Source organism: Setaria viridis, chromosome 8, assembly GCF_005286985.2.
Source record: "Setaria viridis chromosome 8, Setaria_viridis_v4.0, whole genome shotgun sequence".
Taxonomy (NCBI): Eukaryota; Viridiplantae; Streptophyta; class Magnoliopsida; order Poales; family Poaceae; genus Setaria; species Setaria viridis.
The window spans coordinates 4,513,843-4,541,542 of NC_048270.2; the positions used below are offsets into that span (position 1 = coordinate 4,513,843).

General features: G+C 42.0%; 1 non-coding gene and 1 pseudogene across 1 annotated transcript; one reads left to right on the plus strand and one right to left on the minus strand.

Moving 5' to 3' along the window:
* Nucleotides 1-729: 729 nt before the first annotated feature.
* Nucleotides 730-21,624, minus strand: LOC117866360 (uncharacterized). The gene is made up of 6 exons (XR_011899078.1): nt 21,048-21,624; nt 11,100-11,222; nt 10,948-11,004; nt 10,788-10,853; nt 3,477-5,476; nt 730-3,438 (listed from the first exon to the last, which is right to left on the minus strand). It is a non-coding gene; the product is annotated as an uncharacterized protein (transcript).
* LOC140220177 (uncharacterized) lies at nt 12,378-15,480 on the plus strand (annotated as a pseudogene).
* Nucleotides 21,625-27,700: the final 6,076 nt, after the last annotated feature.

Consider the following 27,700-nt stretch of genomic DNA (forward strand, 5'->3'; position numbering starts at 1 on the left):
AACAATTCATACATGATATTACAAATTTGAAGAAAATAACGGAAATGGAAATGGATGCTATCTGCCAAGCGACTCAACAACGCTCCTGTTGGTCAGCAGCTGCCGCCGTGAAACCTCACAGGATGCTGCTCGCACCCTACGCTGAAATCACGAGGCAGGGCTCCAACAACTGCTTTGTTTACAATGCGGCCTTGACGAGGACGCACGCTCACCGTCCAACGGCTCAGAACTGTGAAGGAGCACTTGCATGGGGAGCCAAAGGCGACCGAGCTTCTCCTGTTCCGTTATGGCGAGTGGTGCGTGGAGTGGACTGTGGCTGCTGTACTCGTTCAAACCCATGCCATCGTGCCCCTCGGGCTGCTGTGCTGATCGCCTGATCGACTTCACCAATGGCGTCATCTTCTCCGACGCGTTCGCGGAGAGCACAAGTGACAACCTATATCATCACAGGCATTCAGTTCTTGTTTCACCGGTGCTCACTGTTTACCTCTAAGCATCAGCTGTTCAAACTTCTTTTTTCTCTATATATGATTCCTTCAGATTTATGCTGTGTTCAGAAACGCGTGGATGATTGGATGCACCATGACAACGGCTAGGTGACTCCTTTTTATGAATTGTGAATCTTTGATTCTATATGGCCCTGAAGAAAACTCTGTTTTCAAGCATGGGCGGTGCATTACATTGGCCGAAGCTAGAGCCTAGAGCTAGTAGAAGAATTTTTATTTATTCAGAACCCCTGGCAGCAATTGAATGCCTGCCAGGAGGCAGCACTTCTGCTTATGTAGATTGCCACATGTTTTCGTGGTGGGTGTTGGTGTTGCAGCGCGGGTAATAACGAAACAGAGCTGTAAACAATCTAGTCCAGCACCAGTAGATGCCGTAGAAAACTCCGCACAACCTAGGCCATGCTAACCAAACAGAGCATAAAAAAACAATATTAATCAACGAGTGCTGATGATAAATAAAATTTAACGGAGTACAGTAACGGTGCAAATTACAAATAGTTTCATGTTCATTCTCTGCACAACAATCCATACACAAATATAAACTTTGGTTCCACCGCAACCTGAATTGTTGATTAACAAACAAAACAAACCAAATAGACCGAGCAAATCAGCACTAACATTACCTGTCCTTTGAGAAACATTAACGACGCGGGATACTCACAGGGATACAATGCAACCTTAGTTTGGTGTATGGCACTGAGCTCTGGATATGAATTGAAGCTCACCGAAGGTAGCTTTTGTTGATATGTTTCTTCCTCGGTACAAACTCCGGTGGCAGCACATGAATGTAGCGGTCCCTTTGCTCTGGCAGCCTCCGCTGAAGCCTGTAGGACTCATGCAAGTAGTAGTCGCTTTGCTCTGTCAGGATCCTCTGCAGCAAACAAACAACCGTGCAACAGAGAGAAAGCCCTGCCTCATGATTTCAGCAAACAAACAATCCTGTGAGGCAGGGCAAGCTACCTTAGGTGGAAGTGAGCGGAGAGCGTGAACGGTTCTCAGCAAACAAACAACTGTGCAACCGAGAGAAAGCGATGTTACCAGGAGTAATCAATGAGGTCACAACATAAATGGAATATAACAGAGTACATTTATCGCTGCAAATTACAAGTAGTTTGAAATTCATTCTCCGCACACCAATCCATACACATAAAGCTTGGTTTCATGGCAAGCAGAATTGCCAATTATTTTACACACAAAGCACACCAAACAGATCCGAACAAACCATCACAAAGATGCCATGTCCCTTGACAAGACAATATTAGGTAAAAAGCAGAACATACTCGAACACAATGCAGGATACAAGCCATACATCCTGGGAGTGGACAGGGCACCTTAGTTGCGCACATGGCCTCTGGATATGAAATGAACGAAGCTCACCTAAGGTAGCTTCTGATGATATGTTTCTTGTGTGATACAAACTCCGGTGGCGGCACGTGCAGGTAGTAGTGGCTTTGCCCTCGAAGGCTCCACTGCAGCTTGCCCCACCATTCACGCCCTCCGCTCACTTCCACCTTTGGCTTTGGATATTCCTTCATCAATAGTGGGAGACGTTGAAAGGATGGGCAGCCTCGGACAAAGAGCTTCTCCCACTTTGGTGTTTCAAATTTAAATGTGACATCGTCATGGATGTGCTTCAGCTGTGGCAGCTCTTGGAGGCAGATACTTCTGATGTTTGGGAGTGGAGAACGTGCTACCTCATAGTAACGTTCTGGATCGGAATTTGCGCTCTGGTTGGAACAGAAGAGTGTGATCAAAGTCTCCAGTGCAGGTAATTAAAAAATTTGATGATTTGGGAGCGGAAAAATTTGTGATCAAAGTCTTTAGGTTGTTTGTAGAAAATTGTCTTCAGGTTGGAGCAGAACAGGATCACCAGAGTCTCTAGAGCAGGTAATGATAAACTACATGGGAAAAGCTTCTCCAGACGTGGACAGTGCTCAAGGTGAATGCGATTTAGTAACTTCAGAGTGAGCAACTTAGATGATGTCAGATCACCAGGCTCGACCAGGCTTATTAGGTTATTTAGATTGGAGACCTGGAGTATCTGTAGCGACGGAAATACCTCTGGGGTTATTGTGCTCCTATTCCTCTGGTATCAATACTACTTTCCCTGCCCCTTCTGAATGCATTTTCAATACTACTTCCATTTCACGGCAGTGAATGAGCTGGCATTCTTCCAGGCATATCATAATATAATTCAGATCGGTAAGGCATCTGATAAAACAATCATCCGTAATGTATTTGCAGATATCTCCACATGGCGTTCTTTTGGCTGAAGTTCCAACATGGCGTTCTTTTGGCTGAAGTTCCATCATGCGCACAATGCTATCTGCCTCGGAAGAATAATGCACATCAAGATAAGGTGATTGCTTCTCGATCATGGTACATATCTCACCTTTGTTCTTCGGCCCCATGCATCTCACACTCTTTGGTTTAACTTGGACACTGAAATACTGGAGAAACTGTCCTTCCTTGATTAACTTCCCAGCAGCAGCATCTGAGTTGAAGCTACGAAATATACTGGGGTCATTTATGTTGATCTCAGCAGTATTGGTACTTCTCTCTCTATACTGATTCCCATCTGCACAAGTTTTCTTCTGGCAAAACATCATCAAAGCCTGGTTATAATCATCAGCACAGTGATCCAAATAGAAAACCTTGGGAAACCTAACCAATTGATGCCATGGAAATCTCTTATAACAGGGGACATTAAGAAGAAGTAGCATCCGGAGTTGTGGCAGATTTGGGAGGATGTGAGGGACCTCCTCAATAGCTGTTCCTGAAAGATCAACATCCTCCAAGGCCGTAAGATCATCACTGAAGTCCACGGTTTTTAGCCTGCTGCACCCACGCAAGGACAGGCACCTAATCCGTTTTCCAGAGAGTGAGAAGGTTTTTAGGTTAGGATGCTCCAGGACTTGGATATCCTCCAAGGCTTGATAATAATTCCCAGAATAATCCTTAAGCTAATACAATTATAAATATGCAGCTCTTTGAGGCCTTTGGCTTTAGAGAGTGATGTTGGAAGTGATACAAGTAGCGTGTTGCTTATGAGCTTTAGTGTATGCAGTCTTTGCATCGCTTCGAATGCACCCTCTGGAAAATAAGAAATCTGAGTTCCCTCGACATGAAGGATCAACAAATTGGACAATTTAGCCAAAGAAGGAGGCAATGTTTCGAGATGGGAGCAATTTCCCAGAATGAGCTCCTCAAGACATGGCATTTCACAGAAGAAATTAGAAGGCAAAGTGGTAAGTCTTGAACCCGACAGATCAAGGTAGTGCAGATTGCTCTTGTTGCTGCCATCTTGTTGGGTTAGCTCGAGCAAGGGAACCCCATTCATATCAAGGACTTGAAGCTTTCCAAGGTGAGAAAGTGGTGAAGTTTCTTTCACAGATGCAGGTGCTTGCGGAGATAAGTTATCAAGCTTAGAGCAGCCCCTGAGCGAGAGCAAGGCAAGATTCGATAGGCGAGAAATCCAGGAAGGAAGTGAATTTATTGGTGTATAGGACAGATCAAGGACACGGAGGTAGTGGATCAACACTAGTTGAAAGCCTGATATATTTGAGCAACCTCTTAGAATAAGGGTTGTCATGTTCATCTCTCCCGGTACATTTCTTGGCACATACCGGGAACACCAGTTCCAGCTTACATGCCTACCATCGTCTTTCATAAATGAGACCCATCTTAGCTGGTCGCTTTTCTGATGATCAAAGAGTTCATCATGTTTGAGCCGGGGGACACCCCCAGCTAGCTTTGATAGGCCAGTAACGGCATCCATGGACGATGAAGGGTTGCTTGTTTGGCAAGAAACAGAATAGATTGGCAGTAATGAATATTCTTGCAAGGCATGAAAGATGACCTTTCCAGCTTCATATGCAGACCTGTAGTAGTTGCTGTTCCTTTTCTCACCGCTGGCCGCTGGTGTATCGGTGGGGCTTGTTCTTGAGAAAACCAGATCCTCAGCTACCCAACAGCGAACCAGCTCGTCAGAGCTAACAAATAAGGTGTTGCTTGTTTCTTGACGTCCAGCAGATCCCAGCTGCAGTGGATGGTAGAGGATAGCATAATAGAAGCAGTTCATAGCTATGCCGAGCCAGAACTCCTCGTCTCGCCCTTGCTGCTGGAGTGCGTTATGGATGGAGTTGGCTGCATCCCGTAAGGCCTCTCTGATCAGCACAGCCCAATCCCTGTCGTCGCGGAGACCAACAAAATTCGGGGCATAGTGCTGATCATCACGAGCCCCAACCAGCCATGTTCTTTCAGATAAATCGATCAGCCGCTGCTTCCAGTTTGCTGTCAGCCACTGTCTGCTTCTGTAATATACTTCCTTGGAAGTGGTTGAGATAAGCCACCGGTTCTGATATGGCGACGGCCACGGTCCGCTCATTACGTGAACTAACACCTCCAGTGTGGCAGGAACATGCAGGTTCTCTACGAGCAGCAGATGCCTCTTTCCTTGCAATGCTTCTGGGATCCTCTGTAATAGTAGGGAGTCGCTGAGTTGACGGACGTGGCTAGGGTCCCACACCACGGACCGTGATCCAAACAACTCCACGTACCGACGTCCAAGCGCCCTGAGCATCAGGTTTTCGGAGAGTGCGCCGTAGCCGAAGTAGCACTCTTCTGCGGCGAGTTGCTTGAGCTTTAGAACCTCTTCTTTGTCACGCTGTGGCAATTCAAGGGTTCTTGCCATTTCCATAAGGACCTCAAATGCCAGCCAATGACTGCCTGTACTGCTGCCTGCTTGAGGTGGTAGGCTCACACGTGTAATGTGGTCGTATGGCCCAGATATGTCCTTGGTGCGCTCAAACAAGAGCCTGCTCAAGGTCCGTGAAAACGAAGCCGCATGTCCCATTCCGACGTTCCATGTCACCGGGTGGTCCTCGATCCACTCCGCTACCCTTTCTTCCAACGCTGGTAAATATGAAACGTATTGCCCTATCCTCCCATGGAACACGGGGCCATAATTCCTTCAATAAAAAATGTTGGGCAATGCATAGGCATTATTAGTAATCAAGGTGTTGTAAATAGAAACACTGATATGTTGCAACTTTGTAGATGGTTATATCCAATAATTAAATTGAGATATCGATATTGGTTCTCTTTTTTCAGACAAAAAAAGAATGCTTTGTAAAACATAGGTGGCGGCCTACAGCAAGTATCTGGATCTCGATGAGGAGGAGAACATGGATCTGGAGGCCTACTACTCCAAGGATCCATATGATGCCGATGACAATGATATTTAGTCCGAAACTGAGGATGTCAAGAATGAAGCTGCCACCTATGCCTATGACGATGAAGAAGAAGCGGAAGACAACTCCACGGAGGATGATGATTCTGTTGGAGTTGTTCCAAATTCACTCCAGGAAATAGGCCGGGCTTCTGACGGAGCGGAGGCCCGTCGCCGGAGGCTTGGGCCGGAGCGTAGTACGGTACGGTATATACACCCTTGCTAGGGTTTCGTGGAGACTTGATTCTCTTGTAAGCCGCCATAGGCGTGTAACCCAAAACTCTTGAGATAGTGAGATTGTTGCTAGTTGGTGCCTGTGGTTTTTCCCCTTCACATCGAAGGAGTTTTCCACATTAAATCGTGTCTCCTCTGTGGCTTGATTCTTTACTTCATATTTCTATACGTCGTTCATAACAGATTCCGACAAAGACAACAAGGATGATGAAGAGCAGGAAGAGGACGATGACATGCCATGATAACCCTCATATGTAATGATACTGATAAAAGGCAGATATGATGAAGTTTAGAAGATAACACTTTTTTTCAAGAGGTTAAGGGCCTAGGCAGGGGAACCTTTGTCACCCACAGCCTGGTAGGTGATGTATTGTCTAGGATCTTGGCTAAGGCAGCTGCGCAGTGGCTGATTAATGGGTTGTAACATCTAAAATATTTTGCTTAATGTTTTACTAGTCCATCAACCCGTGCTCCAGCACGGGCTAATGTTTTTATATGCTATTAGATTTGAAAATTATTTAGAAATTAAACTCTTAGCTAATAATCAAAATTGTTTACCTACTACTCTCTTATTTTTCCAATACTTCAACATAATACTTATATAGATATGTATCTATCTTTGTCTAGTTGTGATTGATTTTTAATTAGTAATTATTCTATGCACTTTTTCATTCATATTCATACTTTTTCCATTTTGTATCGCACCTCCAATCCTCTATACATTATGTTTAGCATACAAATCAATATTTTTCATCGATTCCGCACATACATGTATACATGGTCTAATGGTGGTACTCATCATGTGTATATACTTTAATGTAGTATTTTTATATTAACAATGACATAAATAGGTAATTTAGAATTATATATTAGTTTACTTTTTGACATTTCTATATGATGCACATGAAGATAATTAGATTAAGATTTAGGTTTATTTTTAATAACGACATACGTGGGTAACATAGATAAAATTTTAGAATGACATTTTAAGTTATACTTTATAATGATGTGTATTAGTAAATTGGATAAAGATTACGGGGTTACTTTAGATTATGTTTTATAATAGCTGAGCTCGGTAATTTAGATATAGGTTTAGAGCTCATTTTTGAATATTTCCACAATGACAGTGGTGGATAACTTTTTAGAAAATATAATAAATCAATGGCTATGATTATTAGAGTTTACAGGATTGGTGTTTGATGTTTTTAATTTTTATGAGAATCTCTCTTTTTTCTTGTTTGTCTCATGGGAACTAATGTGGAGTCTCCAATGGAAGAAAAAATGAGACTACATTGCTACAAAACTATTACCATAAGCTACCTCTCGTTTGTTAAATATTTGAACACAATACGTATGTAGATATTATACTTAATATCTTCATCCAATTGTGATAGATTTCAGTTAGTAATTACTCTATAATATTTTCGTTCACATTTATGTTCTTTAACTTTCCACTTTGGACACATGTATGGGCCTGAATTTGTTTAGTGAACCCTAAGTTTGAGTGCTCATAAATTTAATAGAACTATCCATAATGCTAAATATAATTTTAGCATAGAAATGTATATTCACATAACTTTATATCCTTATAAATGGTGACACACATCACCCGTATAGACCTTAATTATTATATCGTATACCAATAGTGTAAGATATAGACGATTTAGAATCATATATTGTTGTATATTTTTAATTAAGGTTATTTGATTCAAACGTAGGTTTTACCTCATGTTATTTTTAATAATAGCATGTGTGGGTAATATAGATGCAAATTTAAGGGTTACTTTAAGTTTTTTAAAGTAATAGTGGTAGGCAATTCAGTTGCAAATTAGGGAGTTATTTTAAATATTGTTTATAATGGCATAAGTGGGTAATTTTGATGAAGATTAGGGGGTTACTTTAGTTTATTTTATATAATGGCAGAGGTGGGTAATTTATATATAGATTTAGGGGGTTACTTTAGGCTATTTTCATAATGGCATAGGTGGGTAATTTTTTAGAAAACATAATAGATCCAATGGCTATGATGATTTGAATATGTCGATTGATGGTCGGATGTTTTGCTTTTTTGTGAGAATTTCTAGGATTTCTCTCTTTTTCTAGAGTGTCCACCTAGGAATCCTAGGTGGCTTCATCTGGAGACTTCAAAAGAAGCCTCCAATTAGTAATAGTAAGATTGCAGTCACCTTACCAATAAAAATTCATATATATTAGTTATTTAAAACACACACTGCTTACAACAACAAAATTGGTCATGGGGAACCATATAGAAATATAACAGACGGTGTTTTGTTGAGTCGTCCGCTTATTCAGAAGAAACATCCGATGGTTCGTTTGTAACCATCTATATAAATTAATAAATTATGATGGTACTTAATCGTCTGCAATTTTGTTAACTATCGACTCCAAATGATGAATGTTTTATATGTCTGTTTTGCCGTTTGTGTTATATTGTGAAAACACCGACCAGATACTTGAGACGGTTTACGTCTGGTGTCCTCCTTTTAACATGGTGTGTTGAATATCTTTTCAATGTTTTTCAGGTTAATGATTTTCCGCAATTGACTCAATTCAAATGTCAAATTCACCATCTACGACATGCAGCCATATTTCCGACCCTCTCGTACGGACTCCATGCGCCTGGGCACCACCGTTGCACCTGGTGCAGCCGCGTGCCCCCTGGCCTGGCAGCCTCCAGCAAGGCCGGCCACCGGGCCACATGGATGGACCGGCCAGAGATCGAAGAAGACCGCAGTTTTGCATCTTAGTTCCCGAAGAAAGTCCTAATCTCATGATTCAGTCCGGCCTTAAGTTTTTATGCGTTTATGCCCTCAGTTTTCTCGGTTAAGCTCCTTGAATTTTATAAAACTTGCCAGCAAACACCTAGAGCTTAGCTAAGCCCTGTCTTACGTGTTTTAGCCCCGTTTTGAGTTATTTTTTTGCTCACATGTTCATAATAACATATAGATTTGTTTTGTGCTGCTTTTTAAATACTGTTAGTGCTGTTTGGTATACTGTTTATTATTTATTGTATTGCTTTCTTTGCATGTGCTTGTGTGAAGCGTAGAGAGTGCACCATTCGAGGAATTTTCTGAAGATCTAGGCTTTGAAGACTCTAAGCAGTAGCAGGGCTTTGAGGAAGGCAAGTGTCCTTGGTCATTCTTGTTAGTACCTAAATGACATGCAATTTATCCATAGTAATGATTGATCGCTTCAATTAATATGATGGCTTCCTATTCAGCATGATGCCTAGTTTCTTTTGATCATACCTTGCAGCCGGGTTGTTTCAAAAATTGGTTGGTAGATGGTGCTTAGTTTGCTCAACTGGGTTGGTAATAAGTGAACAACATGGTTATATTTATTTATTTACTCTATATTCATGTATGTTTTATTAATTACAAGATCACATCGTTAGTTCGAACATGGAGAACCACTCAGAAAAATAGTGCAACAGAAAGTGTCACATGGCTCTGACTTTAGCTACTAACTAGTGAAGTTGGTACTCTATGATCTTACCTGAAAAGGGCAAGAGGGGTTGCATCGTTAGAGTATAGCATGGTCCTCTTGAGTGGTATTCTTGGTTATGGTACTACACTTATTAGAGAGGGTTATGGTCTACTTTGACTTGAAACCTTAGCAGATTATTTTGTATTAAGTAAAATTTGTCTCATAGTGAATCTCTAGCCACTCAACTTGTAAGTGTTTAAAAAGCTAACTACCTCGGGCCACCTGGGAAACATGAATTCTGGGTAAAGTTGTACAACCTCTGCAGATTGTCTAAAATCTATTATAACAGCCATGCTAACGATCAGGAGTAACCTTGGCCCTCACATGATTAATTCACTTGAATATGAATCATCATTTTGTTATTTGTTTATGTTCCTGCCTTTGGTATATTGATGCTCAATATTAATTGTGGGCTGGTATAAACTTACATTTGTAAGTAATTAGCTGCTGAATAAAACTTTTTAGCCTTCCACTATATAAAGCCTTGCATGTCATTTACTCCCTTATCTTGATGAGTACGGCATGTGCTCACACTTGTGTTTTATATATTGCATCTATGACACCTGGTTGCTACTCATACTCATAGAATTTTGAGGAGTCAATTGCATGTGGAGATGGAGCTTTTGTTTACGTTCCTTAGTTAAACCCTCGTTTATTCTTCAGCTAAGACCTTTGTCACTCTGAGATAAAATAAATACTTTAATACTCTTTCATTCTAATGTGGTTGTGGTTATTCTCTTGAAGTCTATTATTATATGTGTAAAATTTTGATCCTGGTACACATATGAGATGCACTCGGTTTTCCCACTAAAATCAGGTATGATAGGGATATATATTTTTATAACCATATTGCCCTCTTCAAAGTAGGAGTTTCCTCTATAGTATGAAGGTATTTTTGTGATTTCGAACCCTATTATATTCCATCATAACCCAACCATAACCCACCCTGGGACTGGATTGGTGCGGTAAGAAGCTCTTATTTCCCTTTTCCAAACTTTTATAATATCCGAGAGCCCCTACCCAAACATTAAATAAAAGCTATCCCACTTCTGATATCCCATTCCCTCCCATCATTTCCATAAATCCAAATGGCACCAGATAGCAAAACTTATGCCAAAGAACCAAACACCTACATAAGAAATTGTTGTGTGCTACGGTTTTATGTGGCAATGTTTATCCATGAACCAAACAAGCTCATAGCATCATTCTCTCTCCTATTTATTAATTCTTTGACGCATAAGCATAATATCATAATGGCATCTAACAGATGTGCATGACGATGTTCCCATAGGGAGAGACTGACAACTCACCCTGGATATTTTACTTCTTCATCAACATAGGAAAAAAATCTTATTTGAATACATGCTTAGTCCCACCTGAAATATGCAACACTGTAATCATTCAGATTCTCTCATCAAATTTCATTCAAACACAAGCAAAAAAGTATGAATCATGCAGCACGGCCACTACCTAGGGTGAACGCAAAACGCATGCGCTTGTGAGCGCCGACCAGCATGCCAACGACGCCTTGAGTATAAAGGTTGGGGAAGATAAAAAGATAATTTATATAAGGTTAGTAAACAAAAGAAGAATTGAACCATCTGGCATGTTACAAAACATACCTCAAGATTTCACTAGAAGGCCCCAACTGTAATCTGCCTAGTGAAAGACGATAATACACTTGGAAAGAATAATGCAACCAAAGGTGGGAGACCTTGAAATAAACCCAACACCATTAACATATCCTGCAAGAAAAAAAGACTTGAATGAAGTTGGGGAGAAAAGAAGGTGGCGATCGCTTATTACTTTCTCTTTGCCATATTTTCCATTTACAACGTTTGTGGCAAACCTTATATCACTACTACAAAACTAACCTCTCATCCCTAGCCTTAGTACCAGTTGCATTTTGAACCAGTACTTATAGTAGCATTAGTACCGGTTCCAAGGGCTAGAGCCTGGAGTGCGCGATGAGGACCCATTTAGTACCAGTTAGGGGCAACAACCGGTACTAAAGGTTGCACATTAGTACCGGTCGGTGCCCCCAGCTGGTACTAATGGTCCACGCACCCTATAGTACCGGTTGTTTGCATAAACCGGTACTAGAGGGGGCAACCTCTACTACCGGTTTCTTGCACCAACCGGTACTAGTGTGACACCCCCCTCTAGTACCGGTTCGAGGAACCATTCGTTACTAGACAACATTCCTTTAGTACCGGTTCGAGACTCCAACCGGTACTAATTTCATTTCTATAAATACCCTCCTTCTTCCTCCAGCCCGAGCCCCATCCTTCAGCTCGAGCTTCACCATGTCCATGGTGCCATAGGGGGAGGTTTTGCCAGATTTGTGACCATTTCTTGGGGATTTCACTCATTCAAGTGCTCTAAAGGTTAGAAACTTCATCCTCCCTTGATACACGGTTAGTATACTAAGTTTTATGCTTTCAAGCTAGAGTAATTTGTGATTTTTAGAATAAGGTACAATGGGGAAACTTTTTATTTATATGAATGTGTTATTTAGGGGATTTCACTCATTCAAGTGTTCTAAAGGTTAGGAACTTCATCCTCCGTTGATACATGATTAGTATACTAAGTTTTATGCTTTAGAGCTAGAGTAATTTGTGATTTTTAGAATAAGGTACAATGGGGAAATTTTTTATTTATATCAATGTGTTATTTAGAGCTCATATTTGTGATTTGTAGAATAAGCTACAAAATTTTGGATGCCATGATTCATACTTGTCAAAGAAATTGATATGAGGTCAGAGGAATAATTTCATAGTTTAGTACTTTTTTCAAATAGAGGTACGTAATTACTCATTTTTAGAATAAGCTAGAATGGAGAAATTTTTCATTTATATGTTATGTTATCAAATTGTAGGAAATAATGTTCATTTCTCGCTAATTGAAGAATTTTCTATATTCTCTAGCTATTCAACATTTTTACTACAATTTCCACAGCTTAATTAAGCTTCATCCTATCCATAGCACCATAGGGGAGGTGCTGCCGGATTTGTGACCATTTCTTGAGGATTGCAATCATTCAAGTGTTGTAAAGGTTGGAAACTTCATCCTCCATTGGTACATGGATAGTAAACTTGAAAAACCAATCCATGTATATATACTCAGAAAAATTAGATTAAGTATTTCAATTCATTTTCTTATAGTTCAAAAACCAATCCATATGTAATATTTTGTAGATGGCTCGGCAATGGATGTACAACGCAGACAAACGTTCCATGGAGTACATTAATGGCTTGCGTGGTTTTCTTGCTCAGGCAGAATCCAACAAACCGCCATCCGGTTTCATTTGTTGTCCGTGTAGAAATTGCAAAAATGAGAAGAATTACTCATCCAGCAAGACTATTCACGCCCACATATACAGTTCTTGATTCATGGCAAACTATTTTGTTTGGACCAAGCACGGGGAAAGAGGAGTTATGATGGATGATGAAGAAGAAGAAGAAGATGATAACATTCCTTACTAGATTCAAGGAAGTGCCTTTGCAGATGCTCCAATGGGTGAGGCAGAAGAAGAGATGGGTGAGGCAGAAGGTCCTCTCGATGAGCTAGGTCAGGTGTTGCAAGATGCAAAAGAAGACTGTGAGAATGTGAAGGAGTCAAAACTGTTCGAGTGTATGTTAGTTGATCATAAGAAATTATTATACCTAGATTGCAAACAGGGGCTCAAAAAGTTGGGTACCATACTGGAATTGCTGCAATGGAAGGCAAGAAAATGGAGTTTTTGACAAGGATTTTGATGAGTTAATGAAAATCATAAAGAACATGCTTTCCGAGAGGAACAAATTGCCGTCCTCAACGTACGAAGCAAAAAAGGTTGTATGCCCTCTAGGTTTGGAGGTACAGAAGATACATGCATGTCCTAATGACAATATCTTCTATCGGGGCAAAGACTATGAGAAAATGGAGGCTTGTCCTGTGTGCAAAGCACTATGTTATAAGATAAGGAAAGATGACCTAGGTGATGTTGAGGGGGAGGCCATCAAGAAGAAAGTTCCTGCGAAGGTTATGTGGTATTTCCCTATAGTACCATGGTTGAAGCGCTTGTTTAGCAACAAGGCACATGCAAAGTTAATGTGTTGGCACAAAGAAGAATGTAAGCAAGATGAAATGATCAAACACCCTGCTGATTGTTCGTAGTGGAGAACAGTTGATAGTCTATTTCCCGAGTTTGAAAAGGATGCAAGGAATATACAATTTGGTTTAAGTACGGATGGATTCAATCCATTTGGAGAGTTTAGTAGTGGTCATAGCACTTGGGCTGTGACCTTATGTATGTTCAACCTTCCGCCATGGTCGTGCATGAAGCGGAAGTTCATTATGATACCGATAATTATCTGAGGCCCAAAATAACCTGGCAACGACATTGATGTTTACCTAAGACCATTGGTTGATCAACTCCAACTTTTATGAAAGGAAGAAGGTGTACGTGTGTGGAACGAGGACAAAAAAGAGACATTTAATCTATGAGCATTGTTGTTCGTAACCAGCAATGATTGGCTGGCGCTTGGTAATCTATCGGGACAGTCAAACAAGGGATTCCAAGCCTGCACGCACTATTTAGATGAAACTTGCGGCATGTATTTGAAGCACTACAAGAAGGTCGTGTATACGGGCCATCATCGATTTCTTCCTGATAGGCACACTCTAAGAAAGAAAGGGAAGCATTTTGAAGGGAAGGAAGAAGAAGGTACTAAGCCCCTTCACCGTAATGGTAAACATGTATTTTCTATGATAAAGGATGTGAGGGTAGTTTTCGGCAACGGCTCTGGTAGCCAACCTGTTTTGAACGATGAGGACGGACATGCACCCATGTGGAAGAAGAAGTCTATATTTTGGGAGTTACCTTATTGGGAAATCCTTGAGATCTATAATGCAATTGATGTGATGCACCTGATGAAAAATCTTTGCATGAACGTGCTTGGCTTCCTAGGTGTCTATGAAAAGACAAAGGATACACTTGAAGCATGTCGGGACCTGAAACATATGAATCAACGAGATGCCCTACATCCGGAAAAGAGAGATAATGGGCATTACTTGTGTCCTGCCAGTTACACTCTTAGCAAGGAAGAGAAGGAAAGCTTTTCGAGTGCTTGAATAGTATCAAGGTCCCATCGGGCTACTCCTCAAATATAAAGGCATTAATAAATGTGAAACAGAAGAAATTCTAAATCTAAAGGCCCATGACTACCATGTCCTCATGACACAATTGCTGCATGTTGCACTGAGGGGTATTTTTTTGAAAGAATGTGAGAGTGGCAATCGTGAAGTTATGTGCATTCCTCAACATGATTTCAATGAAGACAATCCATCCATACAATCTATGGAAGCTGCAGAATGACGTGTTGCAATGTCTTATCAGGTTTGAGATGGTCTTCCCCCCTTCCTTCTTTAATATCATGACCCACCTTCTAGTCCACCTTGTTGAAGAGATTTTTATCCTTGGTCCTATCTTTCTACACAATATATTTCCTTTCAAGAGGTTTATGGCAATTCTGAAGAAGTATGTTCGTAACCGTGCCCATCCGGAAGGAAGCATCCCAAAGGGATATGGAACAAAGGAGGTAATTGAGTTTTGTGTTGACTTTATAGACGACCTGAGTTCGATTGGAGTCCCTATATCACGCTATGAGGGGATATTGAAGGGAAAAGGCACACTAGGGAAGAAAGCTAGGATGGATATCGATGAGGAGACATTATGTAAAGCACACTTCACGGTCCTGCAGCAATGATCCCTGGTCACTCCATACATGGAGAAGCGCATGGCACATGTCCGGTCCTCAAACCAAGGAAGACTAAGGTCTGGATTACACGTCGTTACATTGAAACTTTCGGCACTTGGTTGCGGCATAAACTGATGGGTGATGACACCATTGAAGAACAACTAGCATAGTTGTCTAGGGGTCCATCTATGTTAGTATCAACATTTCAAGGATACGAGATAAATGGGTACACATTTTACACCAGAGCCCAAGACCAAAATAGCACAAACCAAAATAGCGGTGTCCGTATTGATGCAATAGACAACAGTGGAAAAAAAGACAGATATTATGGTGTCATTGAGGAGATATGGGAACTCGACTATGGACCTTTGAAAATTCCTTTGTTTCAGTGCCAATGGGTGAAACTTACTGGAGGAGACGTAATGATAGACAACTATGGGATGACAATAGTGGACCTTGGATACATAGACGAACCGATCATCCTAGCCAATGACGTGACTCAAGTTTTCTATGTGAAGGACATGACAAGCAAACCAATAAGGAAGGGTGCTAATAGTCAGATGATCAGCCAAAGCGCCACATTGTTCTTCCAGGGAAAAGAAAAATTGTTGGAGTTGAGGACAAGACTGACATTTCAAAATATTATGATCAATTCAATGATCTTCGTCTATTTTCAGTTGAGGTTGACCCAAGCGTCCTATTAGCCAAAGAGGACGCTCCATACTTACACCGCGATCACAACCAAGGGATGTTCGTCAAGAGGAGGATTATTAACGTTCCATTAGATGATGATGCGTAATGTATTTGAACAATTATGTTGTATTTTTGGTTATCAACAAATGCATTACAGGAGGGGCTCTAGTACCGGATGTAGTTTGGAACCGGTACTAGAGGGGGGGGGTTTATATGCCGCTAAGTGCTAGCCCTGGCCAACACTTAGCTATTTTCACTCGCCGCTGCCTCGTCTTCCTCCACGTGATCCGCCACCACGTCGTCGACTCCGACGCCGCCCTCGTCGACTCCGACGCCACCCCTGTCAACTCCATCGCCTCCTCTCCAACGCCACGTCGCCCCGACCCCGTCGCCTCGGACGCCGCGTGTGCCCCTCTCTCCCCTAAAGTCGGCCACCCTTGTGTCCCCCAATCTCAGCCCCGCCGCCACCATCGCCTTCCTTCCGACGCCGCACCGCCCCGGCCCCCGTCGCTTCCGTCCTGTCCGACGCCGCACTACACCCTAGTCCGGCCCCATCGTCCCCATATGTACGTAGTCATCTCCGACGCCGCTCCGCCCCAGCTTCCGTCCTGTCCGACGCAGCGCTACCCCAGCTCCTGTCCTGTCTGACGCCACACCACCTTGGCCCCTGTCCTCTCCGTCCGTGCCTCCGATGCCGGCCGCCCCGTCCCAGACACGCGCGCGGCGCCCCTGCACACTTGCTCTGATGTAAGCCCGTGGCCGCCGTGACATAAGCCCCCGCGACCGTTGTGATGTCATTATATTTTTCTTATCTAGAAATTGTCTAGGAATTGTAGGAAATTATAGAAAAATTGTAGGAAATTTGTATAAGTGTTGGAAATCATGCCATTTATTTTTTTTATTTCTGCAGGGGTAGAGAATAAGTAGAAATTATAGAAAATTGTTGGAATCCGGAGGTGAAGGAGATATAACGGGAGAACCCCCTTATGGTTAGGGTTACGTTTCATAGCAGATCTGTTTTATTCTTTCCCCCCCTTTTTCCTGTTCCTCATCGCACCGTCGCAATTTTCTAGTGCCGCCGCCACCATTGCTGTTTTTGCTTTGAGAGAGATCAGAGATTGGCTCCTCTTGTCTTTGCCGCGGGCGAGATCATCTGATGCGCATCAAGAAAATGGGGAAGAAACCCGAGAAAACTCAGGGCCAAGCTCGGGTGGTGGGTAAGTTGAGATCCAAATTGAAGAAGGGGAAGGAGCTAGTGCTGCCAGTGCCGAAGGTTGGTCCGACGAACCAGACTGCGCCGCCACCGCCTGGGATCACATGGCAGAATTCCGTGATGAAGGAGGCAACTGTTCAGGCGCTAGTTGATGCCAAGCTTCTCCAGCCAAAGGATGTACTCGAGTGGAGGCAGTTAGAGGAGCATCCGAATGAGACTGTCATGCTTGCAGACTTTGTCAAGAGAGGACTGGCAGTGCCTACATCTGAATTCTTCAGAGGTATCCTCGAGTACTATAAGCTTTAGCTGGTTCACTTGTACCCCAATGGTGTGCTTCATATGTCCATCTTTGTACACCTGTGTGAGGTATACCTGGGTGTTCCTCCTAGTCTTGAGCTTTTTAGAAAACTGTTTCATTGTAAACCTCAGCCTAATGCGATTAGGATAAAAGTTTTTGGAGGCGCCGGGTTCCAACTTAGGAACTCGGGCGCTTATCTTGACTATAACTTGACAAACTCCCATGGTGATTGGAAGAGGAAGTGGTTCTATATTGGGAACCATGACCCTCGTTTGCCGGTAGTCACTGGTCATTCCTCAAAGCATGTGGAGAATTGGGTGAGCGAGCCTGACGATACTCCTAACATTGAGAACTTGCTGAGCCAGATTGCCGAGTTGAAGTCGCTGGGCTTGACTAGCATCAATGTAGCTGCCAGCTTTCTTAATTGGAGAGTTTAGCCTTTGCAGCAGCGGGCTCACTCGGGTTCGGAGTACTCGGGATTTAATGATTCATCGCGCATGTCTCCCGAGGATATATCTGATGATGATGTGAAGGCGCTGCTAGCCAAGTTCTTTAGGAATTATCAGGGAGTACCGGTTATTCCTAGAGCCCTTCGCCAATTTGATGCTTGGTATGGGCCACAAGAGGTATGTTCTTTTGCTTGACTTGTATTTTTTTTTGAGATGTTGGGACATCATTTGAGTACCAACTTGTTTTGCAGTCCCGGGTTCTCTTCGGCTATCTGGCGCACTCTGAGGAGGATTTAGTTGTTGAAGAGTCAGAAGATGAGCCTTCTCCTCCTGCAAAGAAACGTCGAGTAGTTCGGAAGAGGCCTGCTGTTAAGTCTGCCTCAACCTCGAGTTTGACTCCCGAGAAGTCACAGAGTACCAAGGTATGTAGTCGTGCATTTCATTGGTAACTTTTTGGTAGAGTTTTATCCTATAGTCTCTTGATGATTTTAGTTGCCTGAGAAGGTTGTCGACGCGACCCTTGGTGGTGATGAGGCTACTTCTGATGAGGTAGTCGCGACCGCCAAGGATGTTGATGTTGCGTCTGTTGAAGAAGTGCTAGTGGAGGTGCCACTAGCAGATGTTGTAGTAGCCCCCGAGCCATCAGTCCCGACCCGGTTGGCTACCGATTTGTTGGTACCTGACCAGGCAGTTTTAGGTTTGCCTGCTGGGGTGGCGGATGTTGCAAAGGGAGGATCACCAGTAATTGCTGCTGGCTCTTTATTGTCCAATGTGATCGCTAGGGGTGAGCTTTTTTCTAACTATCTTCGTTAGTTTGAAATTGTTGTAGTCTTAACCTTGTCTTTGCAGGTCTTGGCGAAAATATCGCATCTTCAGCTGATCCTGTGGTGCCGAGTACCCGACCACCTGTTACCGAGAAGAAGCCCGTGCGATTGCCGCCACGGTCATCTCGGTGAGTTTTTTGAATCTTGCTTTGTGACATATCTTCGAGTTTTCTGAAAGGCGTGTGGTGACTTTGTATTTTGATGCAGGGATGCGGAGGACACTATCCCTGGGGAGGCAGGAGTGGAGTCTTGTCCCTCGACTACTCTTTCTGCTCCTTTGGTTGATTTGTCCGTTGATGATGTATCCGAGGTTGACACTAGTCGTCTTGGAGCCACCATGTCCATGCTTCAAGAGGTAATCCGCTCGGTGGAAGATCCTGCGATTCCTTCAGGTTCTGGTGGTGTACCCTCCTCGACGTCTACTGGTGGTGTTTTGGCTTTAATTGATGTGGCTAAGGCAAAAAAGGCAGCTGCACCAGGTATGTAGTTGGGATACTAGTTTTGTAGTCATTGTGTTGTGTTAACTAATGTATGTCATTTCAGGTACAGCCTTGGGTACAGCTCCAGAGCCTCATGTTGTAAAGAGTGATGAAGGTCCAGTACTCAAGCTTCCGTCGGAGTTGGAGTTTCGGAGAGCTATCTAGAGCTTTCAAGTGTGTTGTTTCTTTTGTCTGACTATTTTTTTTTTGCTGAAAACTTGACGGTTTGCTTTTATTTGCAGGATCTATATGACAGAGCTGAAAGGAATGCTCGGGCCCTCCAGGAGCGGAATAACTCTGTGCAGCGGCTGGCACAATTGGAGCAAGAGTGCAGCCGTCTTACTGAATCCTTGAAGGTTCATGAGGATGCTGCGAAGTCCTTCTCCATTGAGCGGAGGGATCACGAGATTTTGCAGGAGAAGTTGGACAGCTGCTATAAGTCTTTGAGCAAGAAGTATCAAGGTGAGTACTTGACATTCTTTGAGTATTTATGACTGTACTCGGGGTCTTTGAACTTGTTGGTTTTTGCAGAGCTTAAGAGGGTACTCGGAGTTGGTACACCTCAATCCTAACTCAATCTTGGATATTGCTATTTTTATTCATTTGTGCGAAGCATATTTAGGCATCTCCCACTTCAATCGGTGGTAGTATATTTATCAACTTAAGCTTGTAAATACCAAGGGTAGGAAAGATAGGGTCATAGGTGGGGCTGGGTTCTCTCTGCGCCCCAAGAGGATGCGCGAATATTTTGACCTTCAGTTGAGGAATCCCACAAGGGGTGGCATGCCAAGTGGTTTCTAATTGCCAATCAGAAGTCCGAGTTGCCACTGCGCACTAGGTTTGGTCCTATGTCGGTCTCCAAGTGGCAGAATCAGCCGACCTTGGAGGAGCAGGTCCAGGTGAATGAGCTGCAAGCGAGGATCGTCGACCTCAAGGCGCGAGGATTGATGCCCATGGCAATTGGGATTAACTTCTGCCAGAGAGCCACCCAACCGATCAAGCACCAAGTACATCCATCGTTCGAGTACTCGGGGCTTGATGATCCAACTCGGGGAGGTTGCTGGCGAAGTGTCCAATGAAGAGATTTTTCGCCGGTTGTCCACATTGTCCCTGAGGAATCCGTCGCCTACCCCGGTGAGCTTGTATTTCATTTGTGCTTAGATGTGATATGCTACTGGTTTGCAGTCTTCCTAATTTGAGGCTATGTTTCAGTTTGGGGCGACCGTTGTGTATATTTCTGTCTTCCACCATTGCCTGGCGGGACTCAAGCGATGCCGCCCAAGGTCACGCCGGTTGATGTCCCGGTTGCACCGTCGCCCAACCTTGGGTTTGACTCGGACTCTTCCTTCGGGCGTGCCAACTGCACGGAAGGCAGGGACGACGGCGATCAAGGCACACGTTGATAGGCCCAACAAGTTACGCGCAAGCGGCCTCTTTCCATGGCACCCCAGCTGACTAGTCAGAAGAAGAAGATGGCTGGTCAGAAGAAGACCGTGCTGAGTACTGCTGTCGCTTCCGGGTTGGGTGGCGATGCAGGGCTCTGTTATTATTTTTTATCCTTTTTTTGGTAAAAATGTAGCCTAACCATGCTGGAGGTAGTGGCATGCGCGTGCGAGAGAGTCATTTTATCCAATCTGATGTTGTATTTATGATCGGATAAACACTACTGAAACTAGGTAAAACAATAACAAGTTTGTGCAGCTTTAAAAGGCTTGTGACAAGATTGCACCCACCATGCAAATCTTGCCACCGACCGTGTAGCCTACTCTAGTAAGAAACATGTAAAAATTGGCTTTAATTGTTTCCTTCATGTAAGCAAGAATGCTATTGGCATTAGGTATAATAATTTGAATAAGGGTCAATGAAACGGTACCTGGATTCTGATACACCAGCATCATTGCTTTCAGATGAGGAGAGTTAACAAAATGATAAGATAACATAGCCTTTAGAGATTAGAAAATGAACAAGCGTGAGAGAGATGAGGTGATGCATGGAGAACATATAACAATGGTGGCTTAGTTCTTACTTGAATTATATATACACCCAAGAAAGCAGTGGCTAGCTTATTGGTGGAAGCTTTTCTTATTCAAAGCTGGAAGCATGGACAAGCAAGGAATGTAGTCTCTTTTCCACGAGCCCGAGATGTCAGTTTCCGTGGCAATGATGCCACACGCAAGGATCACACTGTCTTTTATCATCACCAGAGCCAAAGTAAAAGGTAAGGAACGCTAAAGCAATTAAAGAGATTGAATTAAACAACCGTTTAAACAATGGAAGTAACATGGAAACTATTGTAGAAACAATTCATACATGATATTACAAATTTGAAGAAAATAACGGAAATGGAAATAGATGCTATATGCCGAGCAACTCAACAACGCTCCTGTTCGTCAGCAACTGCTGCCGTGAAACCTCACAGGATGCTGCTCGCACCCTACGCTGAAATCACGAGGCAGGGCTCCAATAACTGCTTTGTTTACAATGCGGCATTGACGACGACGCACGCTCACCGTCCAACGGTGTCACGCCCTGAAATTTTTGAATTTCAGGATATGATTAAAAGAAATAATTAAACAATAGTTTTGTCATAATTTTAAAATTTTTCCCAACATTTATTTTTCTTTACAGGAAATTTAGTATAGGAAAAATAACTGTTTGTTTTCCTAAATTAAATAAAGTTGTTCTTTGTGTGTGCATTCATGCCAATGCATCTTGGCATTTCTTGAAACATGAATGTAGCAGTCCTTGGCATCTTGGCATTTCTTGAAACATTTAACTTGAAAATAAAGTATATGTAAACATCTAAGCGCGTAGCTTTATGATTTGTGTTGAACTAGCCAAATTATAATTAGAAACACATATATATTCATATTGGTCAAATTAACATTTAACTATGAAAACTCGAGATATAACCTATGTAGCTTTTATTTACAAAGCAAATTGAATACACATTAATCAAATTGAATTTAATTTATGAAACTCCGAGATATATCTCTAATTGGCTTTTAATTAGAAGATTTATTTAGATAAGTGTTAATCAAATTAACTTTAGTTTATGAAAAACTGATATATAACCTAATTGGCTTTTATTTAGAAAAGGATATGAAGTAGGCATTAATCAAATTAATATTAAATTTATTTTTTAAAGACATGCGTGAAGGCAAACATTACTACTAACATGTAATTTATGTTGTTATGAATCTAACACAACTTGAACAAATTAAAAAAGAGCTAAAACATGGATTCTATGGACTGAACAAGGTTGCAAGGATCTATAGATGAGGCTAGATCGAGAGATTTGCGAGACACAAATAACAGTTCTCCCAAATTGGACAAACCTTAGGGTTAGATATAGAAAAGTTCATCACTTGGGTTCGGTTGAAAAGATCTAACTTCTCTAGGGGTTATTTGCAGGTTGACCAAGACACAAAACTTAAATTAAAGGGGTTTCTCACGGGGCTAAGCACAAAACCACTGGGCTTCTTCTTTCCCCATCCGGTTGACCCGATGGTCGATGGGGAGTCTTGCTGACGGTGACGGGGGCGGTGCTGCAACGCATGAGGCGGTGGGTGGCCTGGCACAGGAGCGGGCGAGAAGACCTCAGGAGGAGGTGGTCATGGTGAACTACACAGAGAGAAGGGGAAATGGGGATTCATCAAGGCGACCACGGAACTCGTGATTGAATGGTTAAACGGAGAGGAAATGAGATAAGGATCGCAATGATGTCCTTTCCTCTGGATAGGATGAACAATGGAAACTCGCCGGAGTTGGCGAAGATGACAGAGCCGACATCGTATTCACGCAATCCACTACACCATGGCGTAGAGCTTAAAGAGAGGAACTCCATGGTGGTGTCAATTTTCATCGGAAGTCCATGGTTTCGCTGGAAAAGCTCGCCGAAGTTTGGCGAAGATCGAACATTGACTTTAGATTTATGGAGTAGGAGAGGCAACTCGAGAAAAGGTCTTCAGATCTGGAATCATCGCGTCGAGATGAATGCAGTGATATATGTATAGGCTGGGTTAAGAAAAAGTTATTTTCGGGTTGACTTTTCTATTTTTGGAATTTCTGGATTTATTTTCCTGTGTGAAAACAATTCCAGAAATAGTCGGACTCGTTTTTTAAATTGAGAAAAATATCTAGGAACTTCCAAAAATTCTGAGATAAGAGTTGGATTGGGACACAAGGAATCCAAATAAAATGCTTGGAGCTCGTAAAAAGGGTTCTAGAGCCTTCCAAAAATTGGATTTACCTCTAGGAAAAGGAGAATAAATTCCAGAAAAAATTGAAAAATTCTCAGAAGGGTCTGGACAACGTCTAAACGTATTTTAAAACCTTTTGCACTCGAGAAACACCAAGATGCATCGGCATGAATGCAAACAACCTTATTTATTTTAGAAAAACAAACAATTATTTTTTCTATACTAAATTTCATGTAAAGGAAAATAAATGTTGATCAACCATAAGTGTACTCACCCTTGCTTATTGCTGCTCAGAAGAGGAAGGTGTGTGAAGTTTTCTAAAGATGATGCTGAGTTCTAGGCATACGTAGCCCCCAGTCGATTGCTTGTGAAGTTTGGAGCCTCCGTTTTCAGAATTAAGCTGTATAACTCTAATATACTTGTAAGTCTTTATTGATACTTCTTTACGTGATATTATTGTTGTTATTAACTAATGATGTCACTATATATATGAAATTAGATCCTAGTATACATTAAGGTACCACTTAATTTTGTTTTAAAATCGAGTGTGACAAACGGCTTAGAATTGTGAAGGAGCACTTGCATGGTGAGCCAAAGGCGACCGAGCTTCTCCTGTTCCGCTATGGCGAGTGGTGCGTCGCGAGTGGACTGTGGCTGCTGTACTCGTTCAAACCCATGCCATGGTGCCCCTCGGGCTGCTGCGCTGATCGCCTGATCGACTTCACCAATGGCGTCATCTTCTCCTACGCTTTTGCGGAGAACACAGGTGATAACCTATGTCATCACAGGCATTCAGTTCTTGCTTCACCGGTGCTCACTGTTTACCTCTAAGCATCAGCTGTTCAAACTTTTTTCTCTATATATGATTCCTTCAGATTTATGCTCTGTTCAGAAACGCATGGATGATTGGATGCACCATGACAACGGCTAGGTGACTCCTTTTTATGAATTCTGAATCTTTGATTCTATATGGCCCTGAAGAAAACTCTATTTTCAAGCATGGGCGGTGCATTACATTGACCAAAGCTAGAGCCTAGAGCTGGTAGAAGAATTTTTACTTATTCAGAATCCCTGGCAGCAATTGAATGCCTACCAGGCGGCAGCACTTCTGCTTATCTAGATTGCCACATGTTTTCGTGGTGGGTGTTGGTGTTGCGGTGCGGGTAATAACAAAACAGAGCCGTAAACAATCTAGTCCAGCACCCGCAGGTACAGTACTTGCCGTAGAAACCTCCGCACAACCTAGGCCATGCTGACATGGGTTTCAGCTAACCAAACAGAGCATAAAAAAACAATATTAATCAAGAAGTGCTGAGGATAAATAAAATTTAACAGAGTACAGTAACGGTGCAAATTACAAAATAGTTTCATGTTCATTCTCTGCACAACAATCCATACACAAATATAAACTTTGGTTCCATGGCACTGAGCTCTGTATATGAATTGAAGCTATTCGGTAGCTTTTGTTGATATGTTAATTCCTCGATACAAACTCCGGTGGCGCCACATGAATGTAGCAGTCCCTTTGCTCTGGCAGCCTCCGCTGAAGCCTGTAGGGCTCATGCAAGTGATTTTTTTTTAATTTTAATGCTTTTTTCAATATAATTTTAAAAATAACCCCTCCCAACAAATATTTTCATCTGGTGACCCTTTCGGTCGTGCCAATCCGTGTGGCGCGACAGGATCACGTTGTCGCGCCCCATGTAATGGGGCGACAGGGCCACCACGCTGGCAAGAGGAAAGCTCTATCACGCCACTGCATGTGGCGCGACAATGTGATATTGTTGCGCCATCCCACGTGGCGTGACAAAGGGCACCCAATTCAATTTAGCTACTTTGAACCATTTAAATAAAATAGTATTTGAACTTCAAATATTACCAAACTTTGTATACGCATTGTACAAGGTGTAAATAATCCATTTTAGTAACATACATAAGGCCAAGAGTTACATATTTTGAAATCTATAGTTTCAAAGTAGTTTATGTATTATCCTAATATCTATGTTAGGGCTATCGTTGAATTTACCCACTTTTGGATCATCTTAATAAAATAAAATAGTTATTGAACACCAAATATCATGAAACTCGGCATGCATATTCTATAAGGTGTAAAGATTTCATTTTATTAACACCCCCAAGGGTAAGTGCTACATATTTTGAAATCTATAATTTCAAAGTAGGAAATGTATTATCCCTATATCCATATTAGAACTACTGTTAAATTTACCCACTTTTAGGTCATCTTAATAAAATAGTATTTGAACTCCAAATGTCACGAAACTCAGCATGCATATTGTATATGGTGTAAAGATTCCATTTTATTCATACCCCAAGGCTAAGTGCTACATATTTTGAAATCTATAATTTTAAAGTGGGCTATGTATTATCTCTTTATGCTTATTTTGAATATATACTTTACAAGTGTTGGCAAAATAATTTAACTTTGCATGTTTTCTTTACATAAATTTAATTACTTAATGGGATCCAAATATTTCCAAACTTTGATGAGGCTACATATATCATAATATACTTGTTCCATTTTAACTCCATTCAAACCATCACCTATTGTACAAATTGACCCTATTTGATTGTAATCGGTGCTCAATAGATCGGACCATACGAAGTTTATGTCATATAATGCTTTTTTGCACATATTTCTTATATTGATCTACTATCTCGGCTCAGACCATATTCCCATACCTTAATTAATAAAGTTAATTTGGAAATCTCAGTTCATATATTGCAGCTATTGAAATGAGAGTAAAAGAACAAGAGAAATTGAAGAATGAATCTCAATTATTTTAGTGAATAATGTGATTACATATTTATACATAGGGAAAGGGTGTGGCTAAAGGGGTGATGTCACTACAGAAAGGTATCTCATGAATAGACATACCTGTTCATGGACACGTGTCTATAGACTAACATGTGTAGATGGCATATCACGTGATAAGAAACTTCTCGACTTATGACCCTTGATGTGAGTCAGCATCACATACCTTGTAAACTAATTATAGTATTATGTTATGATTTTTAATCGAAGATGTCATGTCATATGTGTGTGGCAGAACCATCCAAATTAACCCAACTAAAGTGTCTTAAGCTTTGCCTAACATGCGATCTTACACTTTAATTAAGCTGACCCGGCAGTCTGTCGGGCTATACCCGATAAACCACTTGACTTCGGATCGAACAAAGCAAGCTCACACGAAGGTGAGGGTTACAGAGGTTACAACATTCCATCCAGATTAAGCATAGGTCTGAACTATTATTACAACATAAGTTCAAAATTCAAACAACTTTTTAGAATGTTCAAGCAGCGGAAATAAAAGTTCAACGGAAGCTAAACATCGATACAGGATATCATGGCGAAGCCAACCATGACATCAATAACCTCGATCCTCGCCGTCCGAGGATGGGTTCCACTCGACCGTCCAACCCAGAGGGAGCTGGGTAGGCCAAGTGAAGCTAGCAGCCACTTCATTATTATTAAAACCTGAAAAGTAAGTCACAAACAAGGCTGAGCAACTAATACTCAACAAAACTGACCCGACAGGTGGTTACTACTCCACCAACTCCAAGACATGCAGGCTTTTTGGCTGTGGGTTTTATTTTTGCCAAAAGCGACTAAAGTTGGTCCGTACTTTCAAGTTTTAGCATCAGGTTCTATTTTTATTAACCAGTCTAAGTAAGCACCTATTCTAATCAAGCATGGTGATCATACAATTAAGTACAAGCATCAATATTATCATCATACTGTTCCACTTATCACTTAGTGCAACATAGAGATCAAGAAGTCCCAAACTGTGAGAGGCAGACGACTCAAATCGAATTTTTAAACCTTGCAAGGCGAACCTAACCTCACGACATCCGCGAACCACACTGGGTCCACTTCCTTTGTCAGTCGTCCCCATCAATCCCCAAGCACGTGGACAGGGCCTACTTCCCTTGGCATACAATGTTGCACAGTCCCGAACAATGTCGTATTGTGACTACACTTGTATCCACATGCTACAGCAGGGGAAACTCCGTTCCAGAGACATTAGGGGTATAAGCAATGGGCCCGGACCAATCAGGTACTAGGCTTCCCCATCCCATACTAGGTATGAGATTAGTTCTTTCAAACACTTGATCACGAACACCGACACGGTTCGACCTTAGCACTTTTTCATTTAGACAGATGGGGCAATCCATCGACCACCAAAATAGTTCATGAACCCAGCCCCGTCCATCGTCCTTATGGTTGTAACATAAGTAAACGAACAATTCCTATAGCTCGCGAGTGACAGGAAATCACTTGACTTTTACCGTGTCCTATTAAGCA